This window comes from Lepidochelys kempii, chromosome 10, assembly GCF_965140285.1.
Source record: "Lepidochelys kempii isolate rLepKem1 chromosome 10, rLepKem1.hap1, whole genome shotgun sequence".
Classification (NCBI taxonomy): domain Eukaryota; kingdom Metazoa; phylum Chordata; order Testudines; family Cheloniidae; genus Lepidochelys; species Lepidochelys kempii.
In genome coordinates this window covers 65140212-65160309 of record NC_136389.1, presented here as the reverse complement: position 1 = coordinate 65160309, position 20098 = coordinate 65140212, and the positions used below count along the sequence as shown (strand labels likewise).

The 20098-nt window shown below is 45.7% G+C and overlaps 1 protein-coding gene and 1 long non-coding RNA gene across 12 annotated transcripts in view; one reads left to right on the top strand and one right to left on the bottom strand.

Moving 5' to 3' along the window:
- Nucleotides 1-5481: 5481 nt before the first annotated feature.
- Nucleotides 5482-19841, bottom strand: LOC140894952 (uncharacterized). 5 transcript variants are annotated; one of them, XR_012154008.2, is made up of 6 exons: nt 17489-19841; nt 13381-13443; nt 12809-12846; nt 8381-8487; nt 6928-7007; nt 5482-6056 (listed from the first exon to the last, which is right to left on the bottom strand). It is a non-coding gene; the product is annotated as an uncharacterized LOC140894952 (long non-coding RNA). The 5 variants fall into 5 exon arrangements; XR_012154005.2 differs by having other exon boundaries at nt 6928-7160; nt 8338-8487; nt 17489-19840; XR_012154007.2 differs by having other exon boundaries at nt 6928-7160; nt 8419-8487; nt 17489-19574.
- The window catches only part of FBN1 (fibrillin 1), a 220302-nt gene continuing 219655 nt past the window's right edge, over nt 19452-20098 (top strand). For 6 of the 7 annotated variants that reach the window (XM_078854664.1, XM_073303905.2, XM_073303898.2 and 3 more), the window contains exon 1: nt 19509-19623. The gene's annotated coding sequence lies outside the window, so the exon portion shown is untranslated. The other variant, XM_073303899.2, reaches the window with a different exon arrangement.

Below are 20098 nucleotides of genomic sequence, written 5' to 3'. Positions count from 1 at the left end.
ATGTATAACTGTCAATTTGTGCTATGGTAGAGGCTAGAGGCCCCAGCAGTATTGTGTTAGGCACTGTACAAATATACAGCAAAGAGATGGTCTCTGCTTCAGAGAGTTTACAATCTAAGTAATAGTGGAGAACAAGCATATACTAAGGAAGTTATGCTGATGAGCAGAGATGCTTCCAAAGCAGTGGGGGGTGGCTGTAAGGGTGTCTCTCTTATTAAAGATGCAGTCCTGACCTTTGCAAAAGTCATTTCCACTCTTAAGTTTATATAGGATCTGTCACTCTTACTGTTTTCCCACATGCCAGAGGCAGTACACATCTCCCCACCCCAAATCTATGATTGACCCAATCAGCTGCCACTGTTCCTTCTTGCTGTGGACCCTGCCACCATAACCCATACCACTGTTACCTTGAATGCGCTCTACTTGGGGTCACTCCTGAAAATCATCTGGAACATTTTCTCAAGGGAGGTAAGTTGTCATGCGCATGCAATACTGGTGTTACCAGACCCGCTGTGATTACTGGTTTATTTCTGGGTGCAGTTCAAGGTGTAGATACGCTCTAAAAAGTCATCAAAGGTCTGGATCTCAGTTATCCAAGAGATCAGGTCTTCCCCTGTGGCCTGTGCCGGTAGCAGAGAGATGCTGGATGATTCCTGCTGTCTGTTCTTGGAGTGAAATACTCTTGAATGGATGGCAGAGTATCATAGTTGGAGGGCCAAGGAACCTCTTCCTTCTAGATGTGTTCTAGAGTCCAGGTTTGGGAAGCTTCAAGTGGCTGTGCCAGAGGTATCCATTTTTGTAGGTCTCTGGTTTGCGAGTAAGGATTAATCAATTTAGTAGCACAGAAAAGACGTTCTGTTAAGTCTTTTGATTTGGAGAAGGTATTTGTTATTGGCTGGCTTTTTTTTAAAGGATCTAAAATGCCCAGATAGATGCCATTATAAATCTGTAAACAAATCAGATAAATATTCCCCCTTAGTATGTATAAGCTGATGGTCTTTAAAAAAGCCATACACCAAAAATTGATGATCTCCATATTTCCCTATATTAATTGATGAGCAGCTTATTTGTCATATAACTTTACTTCATATACTGTAATCTACATTTCTGTAACCATGCAAGATACCAAATACATAGAATCATAGAATATCAGGGTTGGAAGGGACCTCAGGAGGTCATCTAGTCCAACCCCCTGCTCAAAAGCAGGACCCATACCCAATTAAATCATCCCAGCCAGGGCTTTGTCAAGCCAGACCTTAAAAACTTCAAGGAAGGAGATTCCACCACCTCGCTAGGTAACCCATTCCAGTGTTTCACCACCCTCCTAGTGAAAAAGTTTTTCCTAATATACAACCTAAACCTCCCCCACTGCAACTTGAGACCATTACTCCTCGTCCTGTCCTCTTCCACCACTGAAAATAGTCTAGAACCATCCTCTCTGGAACTACCTCTGAGGTAGTTGAAAGCAGCTATCAAATCCCCCCTCATTCTTCTCTTCTGCAGACTAAACAATCCCAGTTCCCTCAGCCTCTCCTCATAAGTCATGTGTTCCAGACCCCTAATCATTTTTGTTGCCCTTCGCTGGACTCTCTCCAATTTATCCACATCCTTCTTGTAGTGTGGGGCCCAAAACTGGACACAGTACTCCAGATGAGGCCTCACCAATGTTGAATAGAGGGGGACGATCACGTCCCTCGATCTGCTCGCTATGCCCCTACTTATACATCCCAAAATGCCATTGGCCTTCTTGGCAACAAGGGCACACTGCTGGCTCCTTCTCCAGCTTCTCGTCCACTGTCACCCCTAGGTCCTTTACCGCAGAACTGCTGCCTAGCCATTCGGTCCCTAGTCTGTAGCTGTGCATTGGGTTCTTCCGTCCTAAGTGCAGGACTCTGCACTTATCCTTATTGAACCTCATCAGATTTCTTTTGGCCCAATCCTCCAATTTGTCTAGGTCCCTCTGTATCCTATCCCTGCCCTCCAGCGTATCTACCACTCCTCCCAGTTTAGTATCATCCGCAAATTTGCTGAGAGTGCAATCCACACCATCCTCCAGATCATTTATGAAGATATTGAACAAAACCGGCCCCAGGACCGACCCTTGGGGCACTCCACTTGACACCGGCTGCCAACTAGACATGGAGCCATTGATCACTACCCGTTGAGCCCGACAATCTAGCCAACTTTCTACCCACCTTATAGTGCATTCATCCAGCCCATACTTCTTTAACTTGCTGACAAGAATACTGTAGGAGACCGTGTCAAAAGCTTTGCTAAAGTCAAGATACAATACATCCACTGCTTTCCCTTTATCCACAGAACCAGTAATCTCATCATAGAAGGCGATTAGATTAGTCAGGCATGACCTTCCCTTGGTGAATCCATGCTGACTGTTCCTGATCACTTTCCTCTCATGTAAGTGCTTCAGGATTGATTCTTTGAGGACCTGCTCCATGATTTTTCCGGGGACTGAAGTGAGGCTTACTGGCCTGTAGTTCCCAGGATCCTCCTTCTTCCCTTTTTTAAAGATTGGCACTACATTAGCCTTTTTCCAGTCATCCGGGACTTCCCCCGTTCACCACGAGTTTTCAAAGATAATGGCCAATGGCTCTGCAATCACAGCCGCCAGTTCCTTTAGCACTCTTGGATGCAACTCATCCGGCCCCATGGACTTGTGCACGTCCAGTTTTTCTAAATAGTCCCTAACCACCTCTTTCTCCACAGAGGGCTGGCCATCTATTCCCCATGTTGTGATGCCCAGCACAGCAGTCTGGGAGCTGACCTTGTTCGTGAAGACAGAGGCAAAAAAAGCATTGAGTACATTAGCTTTTTCCACATCCTCCGTCACTAGGTTGCCTCCCTCATTCATTAAGGGGCCCACACTTTCCTTGGCTTTCTTCTTGTTGCCAACATACCTGAAGAAACCCTTCTTGTTACTCTTAACATCTCTCACTTGCTGCTGCTCCAGGTGCGATTTGGCCCTCCTAATTTCATTCCTACATGCCCGAGCAATATTTTTATACTCTTCCCTGGTCATATGTCAAACCTTCCACTTCTTGTAAGCTTCTTTTTTATGCTTAAGATCTGCTAGGATTTCACCGTTAAGCCAAGCTGGTCGCCTGCCATATTTACTATTCTTTCGACACATCGGGATGGTTTGTCCCTGTAACCTCAACAGGGATTCCTTGAAATACAGCCAGCTCTCCTGGACTCCTTTCCCCTTCATGTTAGTCCCCCAGGGGATCCTACCCATCCGTTCCCTGAGGGAGTCGAAGTCTGCTTTCCTGAAGTCCAGGGTCCGTATCCTCCTGCTTACCTTTCTTCCCTGTGTCAGGATCCTGAACTCAACCAACTCATGGTCATTGCCTCCCAGATTCCCATCCACTTTTGCTTCCCCTACTAATTCTTCCTGGTTTGTGAGCAGCAGGTCAAGAAAAGCTTCCCCCCTAGTTGGCTCCTCTAGCACTTGCACCAGGAAATTGTCCCCTACGCTTTCCAAAAACTTCCTGGATTGTCTATGCACCGCTGTATTGCTCTCCCAGCAGATATCAGGAAAATTAAAGTCACCCATGAGAACCAGGGCATGCGATCTAGTAGCTTCCGCGAGCTGCCGGAAGAAAGCCTCATCCACCTCATCCCCCCACATCATAAATGTCTCATCAGATAGCAGACATCAGATTCTAATTAACCTGTTATGCAGGCTGGATGACTTTTCAGAAGCTGAACCCAGACCATGAAAGCAATCATAAGAGAAAATCTGAGTCCAAATGAATGTTTATAAGTGCCTCACCAAGGTTATGTCTACACTACGAAATTAGGTCGATTTTATAGAAGTCAATCTTTAGAAAGCGATTTTATGCAGTTGATTGTGTATGTTCCCATTCAGTGCATTAAGTCGGCAGAGTGCATCCTCAATACTGTGGCTAGCATTGACTCACAGAGCGGTGCACTGTGGGTAGCTATCCCACAGTCCCTGCTGCCCACTGGAATTCTGGGTTAAGCTCCCAGTGCCTGATGGGGCAAAAACATTGTCGCAGGTGGTTTTGGGTACATGTGGTCAGTCTCCCCTCCTTCCATGAAAGCAACGGCAGACAATTGTTTGGCGCCTTTTTTCCTGGGTTACCCACGCAGACGCCATAGCATGGCAAGCATGGGGCCCGCTTAGCTCACTGCTGCTGTTGTGAGCATTGTAAACACCTCGCACATTATCCTACAGTATGTGCAGAACCTTGCTAGGAGACGCCAGCACGAGGATGATGGTGAGGAGGACATGGACACAGACATTCCTGAAAGCATGGGATGTGGCAATTGGGATATTATGGTGGCACTGGGGTAGGTTGATACAGTGGAACACTGCAAACAAGCACAGACTGGTGGGACCATATAGTGTTGCAGGTATGGAATGATTCCCAGTGGCTGCGAAACTTTCGCATGCATAAGGCCACTTTCCTGGAACTTTGTGAGTTGCTTTCCCCCATCCTGAAGCACAGGAATACCAAGATGAGAATGCCCTGACAGTTAAGAAGCGAGTGGCGGTAGCCCTGTGGAAGCTTGCAACGCCTGACTGCTCCCAGTCAGTCGGGAATCAATTTGGAGTGGGCAAATCTACAGTGGGAGCTGCTGTGATCCAAGTAGCGAATGCAATCACTGACCTTCTGCTAACAAGGGTAGTGACTCTGGGAAATGTGCAGGTCATACTGGATGGCTTTGCTGCAATGGGGATCCCTAACTGTGGTGGGGCGATAGACGGAATGCATATCCCTATCTTGGGACCGGACCACCTTGCCAACCAGTACATAAACCACAAGGGGTACTTCTCAATGGTGCTGCAAGCACTGGTGGATTACAAGGGACATTTCACCGACATCAACGTGGGATGGCTGGGAAAGGTGCATGATGCTCGCATCTTTAGGAACTCCGGGCTGTTTGAACAGCTGCAAGAAGGGACTTACTTACCAGACCAGAATATTACCGTTGGGGATGTTGAAATGCCAATAGTTATCCTTGGGGACCCAGCCTACCCCTTGCTCCCATGGCTCATGAAGCTGTACACAGGCAGCCTGGACAGTAGTAAAGAGCAGTTCAACTATAGGCTGAGCAAGTAAGTGCAGAATGGTGGTAGAATGTGCCTTTGGATGTTTAAAAGCTTGCGGGCACTCTTTGCTGACTAGGTTAGACCTCAGCGCAACCAATATTCCCACTGTTATTAATATTCCCACTGCTTGCTGTGTGCTCCACAATATCTGTCAGAGTAAGGGGTGGGAGGTTAAGGCAAATTGCCTGGCGGCCAATTTTGAACAGCCAGACACCAGGGCGATTAGAAGAGCACAGCTAGGTGTGCTGCGCATCAGAAAGGCTTTGAAAAACAGTCTCATGACAGGCCAGGCTACGGTGTAACAGTTGTATGTTTCTCCTTGATGCAAACCCGCCCCCTTCGTTGAATTTTAATTCCCTGTAAGCCAACCACCCTGAATGAACCATGCATTCTTTCTTTATTAATTAAAAAAAAAAGTGAGAACTGACAAGATAGCCCAGGTGGGGTGGGGGAGGAGGGAAGGACAAAGCCACCTTGCTTATTGTAGCCACACTACAAATCAAAGCTGTTTGTATGACAGCCTTCTGTTGCTTGGGCCATTGTCTGGAGTGGAGTGGCTGGGTGCCCAGAGCCTCCCCCTTGCCCACATTCTCGGGCATTTGGGTGAGGAGGACATGGAAGTTGGGGAGGAGGGCAGGCAGTTATACAGTGGATGCAGCGGTGGTCTGTGCTCTTGTTCCCTTTCCTGCAGCTCCATCAGATGCCTGATCATGTCCGTTTGCTTCCCTATTAGCCTCAGCATCGCCTCCTGCCTCTTCTCATTGCGCTCACCTAATACTTTCCTGGCCTCTGACACTGAATGCCTCCATGCATTCAGCTGTGCCCTATCAGTGCAGGAGGACTGCATGAGCTCGGAAAACATGTCATCGCAAGTGCGTTTTTTTTTTTTTTTTTTTTTGCCTTCTAATCTGCAATAACCTCAGGGATGAAGATGATGGGGGAGCATAGAAACATTTTGTACCTGAGGGGGAATAAAAAGGGAGAGTAAAATTTAAGATGATACACTCCTGAGAACAAAAGGGGAGACTCTTTCACAGTGAATCAAGCAATTCCCAGCAGACCGCACAAGGTCGCATTTTGCCTTTTATATTGAGCACCTGCCAGCATGGTGACACATCACACACAGCTGGGCATCAGAATTTGGTAAGGCAACCATGGTAAGCCAAAGGGTATGCGGGGTTCGCTTCTTCCACCTTCATAACATATGGGAAGGGTTTCAAACTGCAGCGCCCTCCTTTCCCATAGTAAACAATGCTGGTTGGGTTTGCCATTTAAAAGGAGGGGCTGCGGTTTTCAGGTGGATATGCAGCACACCCCTCCCTCCACCCTACCACATGGCTGTTCTCTGGGATGATCTCTTTTAGCCAAGCGCAAACAGCCCAGCATGAATGGGGTCCTTTTACTGTTCCCTTACAAAAATTCCCCTATTTCAACCAGGTGACCGTGAATGATATCACTCTCCTGAGGCTAACACAGAAAGATAAAGACTGAATGTTGCTTGAATGCGACCAAAACCCAGGACCATTCGCTGCCATGCTTTTGTGCTGCAACAATTCCAGACTACTTGCTACTGCTTGGCGTGGTAAAGTGTCCTACTGTGGAGGATGAAATAAGGCAGCCCTCCCCAGAAACCTTCTGCAGAGGCTTTCAGAGTACCTCCAGGAGAGCTTCATGGAGATGTTCCTGGAGGATTCCCACTCCTCCCCAGATACGTTAACAGACTTTTCCAGTAGCTGTACTGGCCACGAATGCATCCCAATTCTTCAGGGCAAATAAAACATTAAACCCAATTGCTTTTAAACCCTGTACTGTAGTTACAAATGTGCACTCACCAGAGGTGCCTTCTCCAGCTTCAGGGTCCGGGAACCTGCCTTGGGAGGATATTGGCTCCAGGGTGATAGAAAGGTCCTGGCTGCCGGGGAGAACGGATTTTGATTGGAGTTTGGCCTGCACAGATTCTTCTCCCCATACAACAATCAGATCCAGTGTCTCCCGTTAGCTCCAGCATGGAGCTCGTTTGCGATTCTGGGACTGCATGGTCACCTGTGCTGCTGAGTTCGCCATGCTGATCAAACAGGAAATGAAATTCAAAATTTCCCGGGGCTTTTCCTATGTACCTGGCTAGTGCATCGGAGCTGAAAGCGCTATCCAGAGCGGTCACATTGGAGCACTCTGGGATAGCTCCTGGAAGCCAAAATCATCAAATTGCATCTGCACTACCCCGAATTCGACCCAGCACCGTCTATTTTAGTGCTACTCCCCTCACCGGGGAGGAGTACAGCAGTCAATTTTAAGAGCCCTTCAGGTCGACGGAATGGGGTTGGTTGTGTAGATACATTGCTTATAAAATTGACCTAATGCGGATAAATTTGACCTAACCTCGTAATGTAGACCAGGGCTAAAGTAATACTTTTCATGACTTGTTACCTTTTTGTTTACTTATTGACATTTGACTTGTTGACTTTTTCATTATAAACCTCATTTTCTAACAGCAGTTTTGGCAACAATATAGTTTAAAAGCACTCTGCTTTCGGAGTCACTTTAGTAAATGTGTAGATTTCGCTCACACAGAGCAAGACCAAAGTAATGGAACCAAAGATGACTGCCCTATTACACACATTTGATCTGTATTCTTCTGTAGCAGCAAGAACTCAGCTACTGCACCACCACCACCACCCCATCTAAACTTTCCTTTTTAAAATAAGTTTGTCATTACAAAAGGAGTGCAAAATCCCTTGCACAGCGCCTTCTCTTCACTTTAGCAGATACATACATACATACATACATACATACATGCATGCATGCATACGTGTGTGTGTGTATATATATGTGTGTATGTCTGTTTCAGAGAGATAGTGTTGGGTGGGTGGGAATCTGAATGAACAGCTCTCAAGAAATTACTTTCCTTTTTATCTCCAGAATTCAGTCTGAGTGGCATCAATGCAAGCTTTCTCCCCACTGCCTCATGAGTGTGCCTAAAACCAAACTAGCTTTTCTAGATGTGTAAACGTTTTTCAGCCTCCATGCTAAACATTCCCTGGAAGGACACACTCTCTTCTGAAAGTGCCAACAAGGTACAAATTAGTGACTTGATCCTTATTGTACATAAACAACTTTTTTCACACAGGCCACTGAATGGTTGTGGTAAGTTTTGGGTCACTACCACCCTGGGCCAGAATCAGATCTGTATCCCATTGCCCAGCCTGCCATTCATAATATTTCAATGTATACCTGTATTTTACCTGTTCATTGGGACTTCACACCCTTCCTGTAAATCCAGCCTACCTTGCCTGTGCATTCTCCTGTGTTTTTTTTGTTCGTACCCTCTTGGGAGTCCAGGTTAGGAGATCTGAATTGCAAGGTGTAAGGGATTTATTAAACATCAAAATGACCTGGAAGAAAACATAAAATCATCACTGATAAAGTTTGCAGATAACACAAACTGGGGGGTAGTTGGTGGTAAATAATGACAAGGACCAAGTGACTGATTCAGAGCAATTGGATCACTTGGTAAACTGGGTGCAAGCAACCAATGCATGTTTTAATATGGTTAAATGTAAATATAAATGTAAGCAGAGTCAAGATGAGCTCTACCCTGACATCTGGTGGCGAGTCATGGTGGGTTGTGGAAAAGAACTTCAGGGGCTGATCTCATAGATTCATAGATATTTAGGTCAGAAGGGACCATTATCATCATCTAGTCTGACCTCCTGCACAATGCAGGCCACAGAATTTCACCCACCACTCCTAAAAAAGACCTCACACCTATATCTGTGCTATTGGAGTCCTCAAATTGTAGTTTGAAGACCTCAAGGAGCAGAGAATCCTCCAGCAAGTGACCCGTGCCCCATGCTACAGAGGAAGGCGAAAAACTTCCAGGGCCTTCCAATCTGCCCTGGAGGAAAATTCCTTCCCGACCCCAAATATGGCGATCAGCTAAACCCTGAGCATATGGGCAAGATTCATCAGCCAGATACTACAGAAAATTCTTTCCCGGGTAACTTGGATCTTACCCCATCTAAAAACCCATCACAGGCCATTGGGCCTATTTACCATGAATATTTAATTACCAAAACCATGTTATCCCATCATACCATCTCCTCCATAAACTTATCGAGTTTAATCTTAAAGCAAGATAGATCTTTTGCCCCCACTACTTCCCTCGGAAGGCTATTCCAAAACTTCACTCCTCTGATGGTTAGAAACCTTCGTCTAATTTCTAATCTAAATTTCCTAGTGGCCAGTTTATATCCATTTGTTCTTGTGTCCACATTGGTATTGAGTTTAAATAATTCCTCTCCCTCTCTGGTATTTATCCCTCTGATATATTTATAGAGAGCAATCATATCTCCCCTCAACCTTCTTTTAGTTAGGCTAAACAAGCCAAGCTCCCTGAGTCTCCTTTCATAAGACAAGTTTTCCATTCCTCGGATCATCCTAGTAGCCCTTCTCTGTACCTGTTCCAGTTTGAATTCATCCTTCTTAAACATGGGAGACCAGAACTGCACACAGTATTCCAGGTGAGGTCTCACCAGTGCCTTATATAACGGTACTAAAACCTCCTTATCCCTACTGGAAATACCTCTCCTGATGCATCCCAAGACGACATTAGCTTTTTTCACAGCCATATCACATTGGCAGCTCATAGTCAACCTATGATCAACCAATACTCCAAGGTCCTTTTCCTCCTCCGTTACTTCTAGTTGATGCGTCCCTAGCTTATAACTAAAATTCTTGTTATTAATCCCTAAATGCATGACCTTACACTTCTCACTATTAAATTTCATCCTATTCCTATTACTCCAGTTTACAAGGTCATCCAGATCCTCCTGTAGGGTATCCCTGTCCTTCTCTAAATTAGCAATACCTCCCAGCTTTGTATCATCTGCAAACTTTATTAGCACACTCCCACTTTTTGTGCCCAGGTCAGTAATAAAAAGATTAAATAAGATTGGTCCCAAAACTGATCCTTGAGGAACTCCACTGGTAACCTCCCTCCAACTTGACAGTTCACCTTTCAGTAGGACCCGTTGTAGTCTCCCCTTTAACCAATTCCCTATCCACCTTTCAATTTTCCTATTGATGCCCATCTTATCCAATTTAACTAATAATTCCCCATGTGGCACAGTATCAAACGCCTTACTAAAATCTAAATAAATTAGATCCACTGCATTTCCTTTATCTAAAAAATCTGTTACTCTCTCAAAGAAGGAAATCAGGTTGGTTTGGCACGATCTACCTTTTGTAAAACCATGTTGTATTTTGTCCCATTTACCATTGACTTCAATGTCCTTAACTACCTTCTCCTTCAAAATTTTTTCCAAGACCTTGCATACTACAGATGTCAAACTAACAGGCCTATAATTACTTGGATCACTTTTTTTCCCTTTCTTAAAAATAGGAACTATGTTAGCAATTCTCCAATCATACGGTACAACCCCTGAATTTACAGATTCATTAAAAATTCTTGCTAATGGGATTGCAATTTCTTGTGCCAATTCTTTTAATATTCTTGGATGAAGATTATCTGGGCCCCCCGATTTAGCCCCATTAAGCTGTTTGAGTTTCGCTTCTACCTCAGATATGGTGATGTCTACCTCCATATCCTCATTCCCATTTATCATGCTACCATTATCCCTAAGATCCTCTTTAGTCTTATTAAAGACTGAGGCAAAGTATTTGTTTAGATATTGGGCCATGCCTAGATTATCCTTGACCTCCACTCCATCCTCAGTTTTTAGCGGTCCCACTTCTTCTTTCTTTGTTTTTTTCCTATTTATATGACTATAGAACCTTTTACTATTGGTTTTAATTCCCTTTGCAAGGTCCAACTCTACTTGACTTTTAGCCTGTCTCACTTTATCCCTACATATTCTGACCTCAATAAGGTAGCTTTCCTTACTGATCCCTCCCTTCTTCCACTCCCTATATGCTTTCTGCTTTTTCTTAATTACCTCTCTAAGATGCTTGCTCATCCAGCTTGGTCTACAACTCCTGCCTATGAATTTTTTCCCCTTTCTTGGGATGCAGGCTTCCGATAGCTTCTGCAGCTTTAATTTAAAATAATCCCAGGCCTCCTCTACCTTTAAACCCATAAATTCTTCAGTCCAATCCACTTCCCTAACTAATTTCCTTAATTTTTGAAAGTCAGCCCTTTTGAAATCAAAAACCCTAGTTGCAGATTTATTTTTGTTAATCCTTCCATTCAGTTTGAACTGAATTAGCTCATGATCACTTGAGCCAAGATTATCCCCTACAACCATTTCCTCTATGAGATCCTCATTACTCGCCAAGACCAGATCTAAAATGGCATCCCCTCTAGTCGGTTCAGCAACTACTTGTTGAAGGAATCCATCAGCTATCACATCTAGGAAAATCTGAGCCCTATTATTATTACTAGCACTCATCCTCCAGTCTATATCTGGGAAGTTAAAGTCTCCCATGATCACACAGTTTCCATTAGTATTTACTTTATTAAAAACATTAAAAAGGGCTCTATCCATATCCAAATTAGATCCCTCATTTGTATCTCATTTGCATAGGTACACCCACCCCGCCTAGATGGTCACTTTGGCTGCTGTAGGAGCCCAAGTTTCTCTGTTATTGGGGCAGGAATAAACTGTTATTATCCTGATTATGTGAATCAAGGACAGTGGAACTGTACTTGGCCTTTTTTATGATGGAGGGACTCATCATCAACTAAGCAGCACTCGCTAGGCAATGGTCATGGGTTCCAAAACCCAGTGAATGGAGAGAGGCTGGGGACAAGTATTAATGTCTGGTGGTATGGGCCACCTGGTGAGGGTCCTACATGCCAATTGCACCATCTCCTCTCTCTACTGTGGAATATCAGAGCTAGTTTTGATACCAATAAGAGTCTAGTTACAGGCTGCTAAGCTGAAATCACTTTGGGCCAGTGGTGCACCAGCCCTGAGGCTCCCCTACTACAAGCTGAAATCACTAAAGAGCTAAAATTATGAAGAACTGAAATCACTGAGCATTGCGTTAGGTAGTGGGGGGGCCCGAAGCTATATTGTGGAGCAGCTCGTGAGACGGCTGGTGGAGCGGAGCAGTTTGCAAGATGGCTGGAGCAGCTCACAGGATGGTTGGTGGAAGGGAGCAGCTGCCAGAGCAGAGTTACTCGTGGGATGGCTGGTGGAGCAGAGCAGAGCCCTATGGAGAGGTGGGGCAATTGGCTTCGGACCACGTAAGGTGCCCCTTAGCCCCCCCATTTCCACCCAGGTTGGGAGGTAAAACTCTGCAGATAAACTTTTGAACTCTGGGGCTGCACTGACCAGGGACAGAGACTTTTGGGTTGTTGGACTTTTGGGACTTTGGGTGACTTTTGGGTTGCTGGACTCAAGAACCAAAGGCCCAGGTTGCTTGGGGTGAGTTTTTGCTCATGGGTTGTGTTATGAATCCTGTTGGTGGTGTTTTCCCAACATAATGCCACATTGTTTCTCTCTGTTATTAAAAGGCTTTTGCTACATTCAGACTCTGTGCTTGCGAGAGGGGAAGTATTGCCTCTTGGAGATGCCCAGCGGGGGTGGTATATATTTGTCCCAGGTCACTGAGTGGGGGCTCGAGCTGGTTTTGCACTGTGTTGTTGGAATGGAACCCCTAGATACTGAACCCGGCCCTTGTTGCTGCCAACTCTGACGGGCAGAAGGGTTACATAAACATTTAGGAACAAAGAATGTCGGCCATACTTACAGGATGGGGGACTCTATCCAGGGAAGCAGGCAGTGACTCTGAAAAAGATTTAGGGGTTGTGGTGGATAATCTTTTTGGCACTGGTGTGACTTCCACTGGAATACTGTTCCTAGTTCCAGTGCCGACAAGTCAAAAGGGTGTTAATAAATTTGAAAGGATTCAGGGAAGAGCCACAAAAATAATTGAGCTCTATTAGCTTATCCAAGAGAAGGTTAAGGCATGTTTTGATTACAGTCTACAACTATTTACGAGGGGAACAAATATTTAATAATTGACTCTTCTTTCTAGCAGAGAAAGATAGAACACAGTCCAATGACTAGAAATTGAAGCTAGACATATTCAGTCTGGAAATAATGCCTAAATTTTTAATGGTGAAAGTAACCATTACAACAGTTTGCGAAGCATTGTGGTAGATTCTCCATCACTAACAAATGTTAAAGATTGGATGTTTGTCCAAAAGATATGCGCCAGGAATTATTTCTGGGGAGTTGTAAGGAGGCCAGACGAGATGATCAAAATTGTTCCTCTGGCCTTGGCATCTATGGTTCTATGAATCTATGAAAAATGTTTACCTTTTCGAATATGGTCTCCTCTGTGTGCTTGTCGGTCCAGTTAGTGTTAACCGATTAGTTACGCTGAAATGGTCAAAATGAAACGAGTGGGGTACAAATATAAAGTTAATTGATCTCCTTAATAAAATTCTGCCAAAATAAAATTAGTAGAATGCTGTTTCTATTGAGTAAGCAAAAGATACTGTATTTGTTTGGATGGCTTAAAGCAAAATGGTCCCACATACTTTATTTAAAAGGATAAAGTGTATGTTGAATAAAATTTAAAGAACTGCTGTAAAAAGAGATTTCAGCTCCTTATAGTCGTTTTAAGTGATGTCCATCAAGTTTTTTTTACTACATAAGAACATATGTTCTACTGGCTCAGACCAAAGGTCCATCTAGCCCAGTATCCTGTCTTCTGATAGTGGCCAGTGCCAGGTGCCCCAAAGGGAATGAACAGAACAGGTAATCATCAAGTGATCCATCCCCTGTTGCTCATTCCCAGCTTCTGGCAAACAGAGGCTAGGGACGCCATTCCTGCCCATCCTGGCTAATAGCCATTGATGGACCTATCCTCCATGAATTTATCTAGTTCTTTTTTAACCTTGTATGGTCTTGGCCTTCACAACATCCTCTGGCAAGGAGTTCCACAGGTTGTCTGTGTGTTATGTGAAGAAATACTTCCTTTTATTTGTTTTAAACCTGCTGCCTATTAATTTCATTTGGTGACCCCTAGTTCTTGTGTTATGAGAAGTAGTAAACAACACTTCCTTATCTACTTTCTCTACACCAGTCATGATTTTATAGACCTCAATCATATCTCCCCATAGCTGTCTCTTTTCCAAGCTGAAAAGTCCCAGTCTTGTCAATCTCTCCTCACACGGAAGCTGTTCCATACCCCTAATAATTTTTGTTGCCCTTTTCTGAACCTTTTCCAATTCCAATACATCTTTTTTGAGATGGGGCGACCACATCTGCACACAGTATTCAAGATGTGGGCGTACCATGGATTTATATGGAGGCAACATTGTATTTTCTGTCCTTTATCTTTCCCTTTCTTAATTATTCCCAGCATTCTGTTTGCTTTTTTTGACTGCTGCTGCACATTGAGTGGATGTTTTCAGAGAACTATCCACAATGACTCCAAGATCTTTCTTGAGTGGTAACGGCTAATTTTAGACCCCATCATTTTATATGTATCGTTGGGATTATGCTTTCCAATGTGCATTACTTTGCATTTATCAACATTAAATTTCATCTGCCATTTTGTTGCCCAGTAACCCAGTTTTGAGAGATCCTTTTGTAGCTCTTCGCAGTCTGCCTGGGTCTTAACTATCTTTAGTAATTTTGTATCATCTGCAAATTTTGCTACCTCACTGTTTACCCCTTTTTCCAGATCATTTATGAATATGTTGAATAGGACTGGTCCCAGAACAGATCCCTGGAGGACACCACTATTTACGTCTCTCCATTCTGAAAACTGACCATTTATACCTATGTTTTGTTTCCTATCTTTTAACCAGTTACCAATCCATGAGAGCACCTTTCCTCTTATCCCGTTGCAGCTTACTTTGCGTAAGAGTCTTTGGTGAGGAACCTTGTCAAAGGCTTTCTGAAAATCTAAGTACACTATATCCACTGGATCCCCCTTGTCCACATGCTTGTTGACTCCCTCAAAGAATTCTAGTAGATTGGTGAGGCATGATTTCTCTTTACAAAACCATGTTGACTCTTCCTCGACAAATTATGCTCATCTACATGTCTGACAATATTGTTCTTTATTACAGTTTCAACCAGTTTGCCTGGTACTGAAGTCAGGCTTACAAGCCTGTAATTGCCAGGATCATCTCTGGAGCCCTTTTTAAAAATTGGCATCATATTAGCTATCCTCCAGTCATCTGGTACAGAAGCTGATTTAAATGATAGGTTACGGACTACAGTTAGTAGTTCTGCAATTTCACATTTGAGTTCCTTCAGAACTCTTGGATGAATACCATCTGGTTCTGGTGTCTTATTGCTGTTTAATTTATCAGTTTGTTCCAAAACCTCCTCTAATGATACCTCAATCGTGGACAGTTCCTCAGATCTGTCACCTAAAAAGATTAGAGTTGTAAGCACAGTATGTAAAATATGCAATATGTAACCATACAAAGCTTTGCATTATTCTAATTATGTACTCATGGCACAGATGTAGCTTGCATTTACCTAATGCATACTTTAGGCAGGGTGGCATACGTGAGGGTGGTTAGCTACTTGCTGTAAGGTTGTACATTGTCCATAATCAAACAGGTCAGTACTGTAATTAAGCTATCCTATATATCAAAACTTCTGTACTTACAAAACACAACTGAGAGCAAAGACTTTAGAAGACCCGTTTTGTAATGTAGGACCATTCACAGTTGAATAGCTGGTTGAAACTGACAACCTGGAATATTTTCAGGTTTGAAAATGTAATGTGTCTGCCAAAATACTTATTTTGGCAAGGAGATGAATACATTCATATTTATTGTCTTCACACTCAGGCCTTGTCTACGCTACAGGGGAAATTCGATCTAAGCTACGCAATTTGAGTTACATGAATAGAGTAACTCAAATAGACATAGCTTAGAGGTACTTACCATGGGGTCCATGCTACGTGATGTCGATGGGAGATGCTCTCCCATTGACTCACCCTACTCTTCTTGATCCGGTGGAGTACAGGAGTTGATGGGAGAGCAGTCTACGGTCGATTTAGCAGGTCTTCACTAGACCTGCTAAAGCAACCGCTGATGCATCGATCGCCACTTGTCGATCCCCCAGGAAGTGCAGACAAGCCCTAAGATGCTTGTGTGCTTTCAGTTGTGTTTTGTAAGTACAGAAGTTTTGATATAAAGGATAGCTTAATTACAGTACTGACCTGTTTGATTATGGACAATTAAATGGATCCAAAAAAGCATAAATAAATGGGTTAGGGAGGGGGAGTGAGATTAGGTTTATTTTGCAAGGTGTTTTATGAAAACTGAAGTAATAAAAGTAACTACAGGAGCATGAATGGACACTATAAACCTTATCAACCACAGACACGGCTACAAAAGTGCTATGCAGCCAGAGCTATTAAAATTAAAGGGGAGACTGACTTCTGTTACTCTTTTAGGCCCTGATCTAAAGTTCACTGAAGTCAATGGAAGTCTTTCTGTTCCCTGCTGTTGGCTTTAGATCAGGCCTATGGGCTGCAAGCTGTTAGCATCCAAACTTCCTATCAAAAAGGTATAATTCCATTTTTAGAACATCAGTCGGAGCTGTGCATAATATTATAAACATACATGGTGAGTCCTAAAATAAGCAGCTACTTGAGTGGAGTTGAGTTCCTAGAGGAGTCTAACTCCTCTTAGAATGCAGCAGAATGTGTGCAGATCTTCTCTCTCATTTTAGTGATTTTCTATAGGCAGTTTGATTTATCAGTTAGTTGTATGGTTCTGTGTGCCACACATCATCATAGCATAACTTCATTTATGTTTTATAATGATCTGATCTCTTTCTCTGGATTTCCCACTGCATTCTAACTTCTTTGTACCTATCTTTTAGTGTGTAAGCTCCTAAGAGCAGTAATTCTAGTTCTGCACCAAACCTGACACCAAGGGCTGACCAAGTACATATTGTAAAGCAGGCGACCAGAAATGCAAAGCACTAATAATTAATCACACAGTCACCATGCTTCTCCGTTTTACAAGAAAGATTGCTCGAAAATCAGCAGAGACTTAATTTGTTGTTTGTGGGCCAAAAAGAATAATTCTATTAGGCCAAGATTGTGCCACTTCTAAGTCTGGAAGAATGTGATATTGACTTTCCACAAAGGAAAAGCTTCTAGTTGTTGGCTTCACTGTTCTATTTATTAATTTTTTAAAATCTTACTATCTGCCGCAGTTTTGGTCTCCTGGTTTGCCTTCTATTTCTGCACTTGGACTTCTCTATCTTCCAGTGACTCTAGTCAATATCAGAAACGACAAGGAGTCCGCTGGCACCTTAAAGACTAACAGATTTATTTGAGCATAAGCTTTTGTGGGTAAAAAACCCCACTTCTTTAGATACATGGAGTGAAAATTACAGATGCAGGCATTAATCTACTGACACATGAAGAGAAGGGAGTTACCTTACACGTGGAGAATCAGTGGTGACAGGGCCAATTCAAGCGGAGGGATGTAGTCCACTCCCAATAATTGATGAGGAGGTATCAATACCAGGAGAGGGAAAGTTGCTTTTGTAGTGAGCCCAACACTCCCAGTCTCTATTCAAGCCCACATTAATAGTGTTAAATTTTTCTAATGAATTTTAGTTCTGTAGTTTTTCTTTAAATTCTGTTTTTGAAATATTTTTGTTCAAGTATGACTACTTTAAAATCTGTTATAGAATGTCCAGGCAGATTGAAGCAATTCAAGAGCAAGCGCTTTATTCATTATTCAGCAACCTCCAAGGTAAAGTCAACATCTGTGCTGTTTCCCTTATAAGGGAAATATAAATACCATTATGCTTCTAAGCCACTCAATCAGACTTAAACTGCTGCACCTCCAGAATACATGATTTCAGACAGAGGCTGAGGAATCCACCTCTTTCAGTCTTTTTTTTTTTTTCTCTCCCACCCCATGGTGCTGGAATTATTTTTTCGTGGGGGTGCTGCTGTATGTCTTTGGTGTTTGTTATTACTACTTCAAGCCTTGGGGTGCAGCCAGGGGTGAAAGTAAGTTAGAGGACTTACCAGTACACCGGAGTCCTGAGCAGGGGGTGTGGCCTCAATCAGAAGAGGCGTGGCCTTAACTGGAAGAAGCAGGGCCTTAAATCCCTGGGCCCTTTAAATCTTCATTTAAAGGGCCAGGGCTCCAGCTGCGGTAGTGGCAGCTGGGAGCCCGGGGCCCCTTAAATCACCCCCGAGCTACCAGCTGCAGAGGCAGCTGGGAACCCCGGGGCTCAGGGGCAATTTAAAGGGCTCCCAGTTCCAGCTGCTGCTACTGAAGCGGAGCCCTGGGCCCTTTAAATCACTGAGGAGCCCTGGGGGCTCCTGGCTGCCACCGCTACCCCGGGGCTCCGGCAGAGCTTTAAAGGGCCTGGGGCTCCGCTGTGGTAAAGGCTGCCCGAACCCTTTAAATCCCTGCCTGAGCCCTGCTGTCTGAGCCCTGGGGTAGCAGTGGCGGGGATTTAAAGAGCTGGGGTGGTAGTGGGGGCTGGAGCTGCCAGGCCCTTTAAATGCCCCCCGGAGCCTCGCCCCCGCTGCTACCCCAGGGCTTCAGCAGCAGGGCTCAGGTGGAGATTTAAAGGGCTGGGGCGCTAGCAGCGGCTGGAGCTGCGAGGCCCTTTAAGTCCCCACCGCAGCCCTGCCACCGCTAACTCAGGGCTTTAAATTGCCATCTGGGAAAGCCGGTCCCGGTATGGTGCACCAGCTCTTACCGATACACCGTACTAGGGTGTACCGGTTTACTTTCACCTCTGGGTGCAGCTGCATCACTGTCCCTATCCCCCGTTTTATAAATTGCTTTGCTGATTGGCCTAACTTTAAACTGATCCAACCTAGCAAGGAAGTGAGCTGGACACTTCTGAGTCCTCGTACCCTCCTGGGACTAGGCCCTGTGCCCAGATGGCACACTAACGCCAGGCTGGGGCTTGGCTAAATAGGCAAATCCTCTCCTCCTCATGCAGTTATATTCAGGCCCAGTTAGGTACTGTAAGAACCTGATGCTTTCTGCAGGGCCTGGGGCCACCGAAGGCACCTAGCCCTGCAGGGCAGGTATCCCTCTCCACCCTCAATGCAGGGGGAAGAGCATCTGGGTCCTTCTGCCTTTTGGTCCTCGCTTTCCAGCGCGGAGGGAGGGTGGGACCAGGATCTGCTGCTGGCCTCGGCCCACGGGGCACCCCCACCTTCCCTGCGGCTCGCTGGCTGCCCGCAGGCGTTCTTGGCGCAGGTGCCGCCCGCCCTCACGGGAGAGGTTCAGCCGCCGTCCAGGCTCCCGAGCCTGGCACCAGAGCGCGCCCCGGGACCCCGAGGAGCCCGGGGGCGCGGCGCCCGCCGCCGCCCCGGCCCGGGAGCCCCGCGGCCGGTCTCAGGAGCCGGGGTGGGGAGGGGAGGCCGGCTGTCCTGCCTCTCGCGAGACACAGCTGCGCGGACGGTACTTGAAGAGGAGGGGAGAGGGAGAAGGGAAGGAGGGGGCCGCCGGAGCAGCGGTGGGTGCAGCGGCCACGGCTGGAACAGCGGCGGGAACAGCGGCGGCAGCCTCCGCAGCAGCGGCGGCGGCTCCCGTGGGTGAAGGCAGCGGGGTGGTTTTTTTCGGGTTGCGTTGCGGCTGGGCACGGGTGTCAGCGCCCGCCCCGTGCCTGGCTCGCCCGGGCTGCCCCCAGCCTGACACCTCTCCCCTGCCGCCTTAGCCTCCCGGTTGTTGTGGTGCTGCTTTGCAAAGCCTGGCCAGGCTCATGCTTTGGAGGCAGTCCCAGCCCCAGAGCAGCCTCAGCAGCTGCAGCCGCCGCTCGGTGCGCTGGGCGGGCTGCGCAGCCCTTGCTGATGCTGTCGGAGGGAAGGTACGGGAGCGATGGGGAGCCCGCTGGCCAGCCCCTGCAGCCGCTTCGCGCCGTCCGCAGCCGGCAGTCGGAGAAGCCAGGCGGGGCGGGGGGGACGGACACGGGACGGGGCTCCGCCGGGCTGCAGCCTGGGCGGCTGGGGAAGGGACAGGCTGCGCAGTGGCCGGGCGCTGGGGTAGGGCGAGCGGAGGAGCTGCGC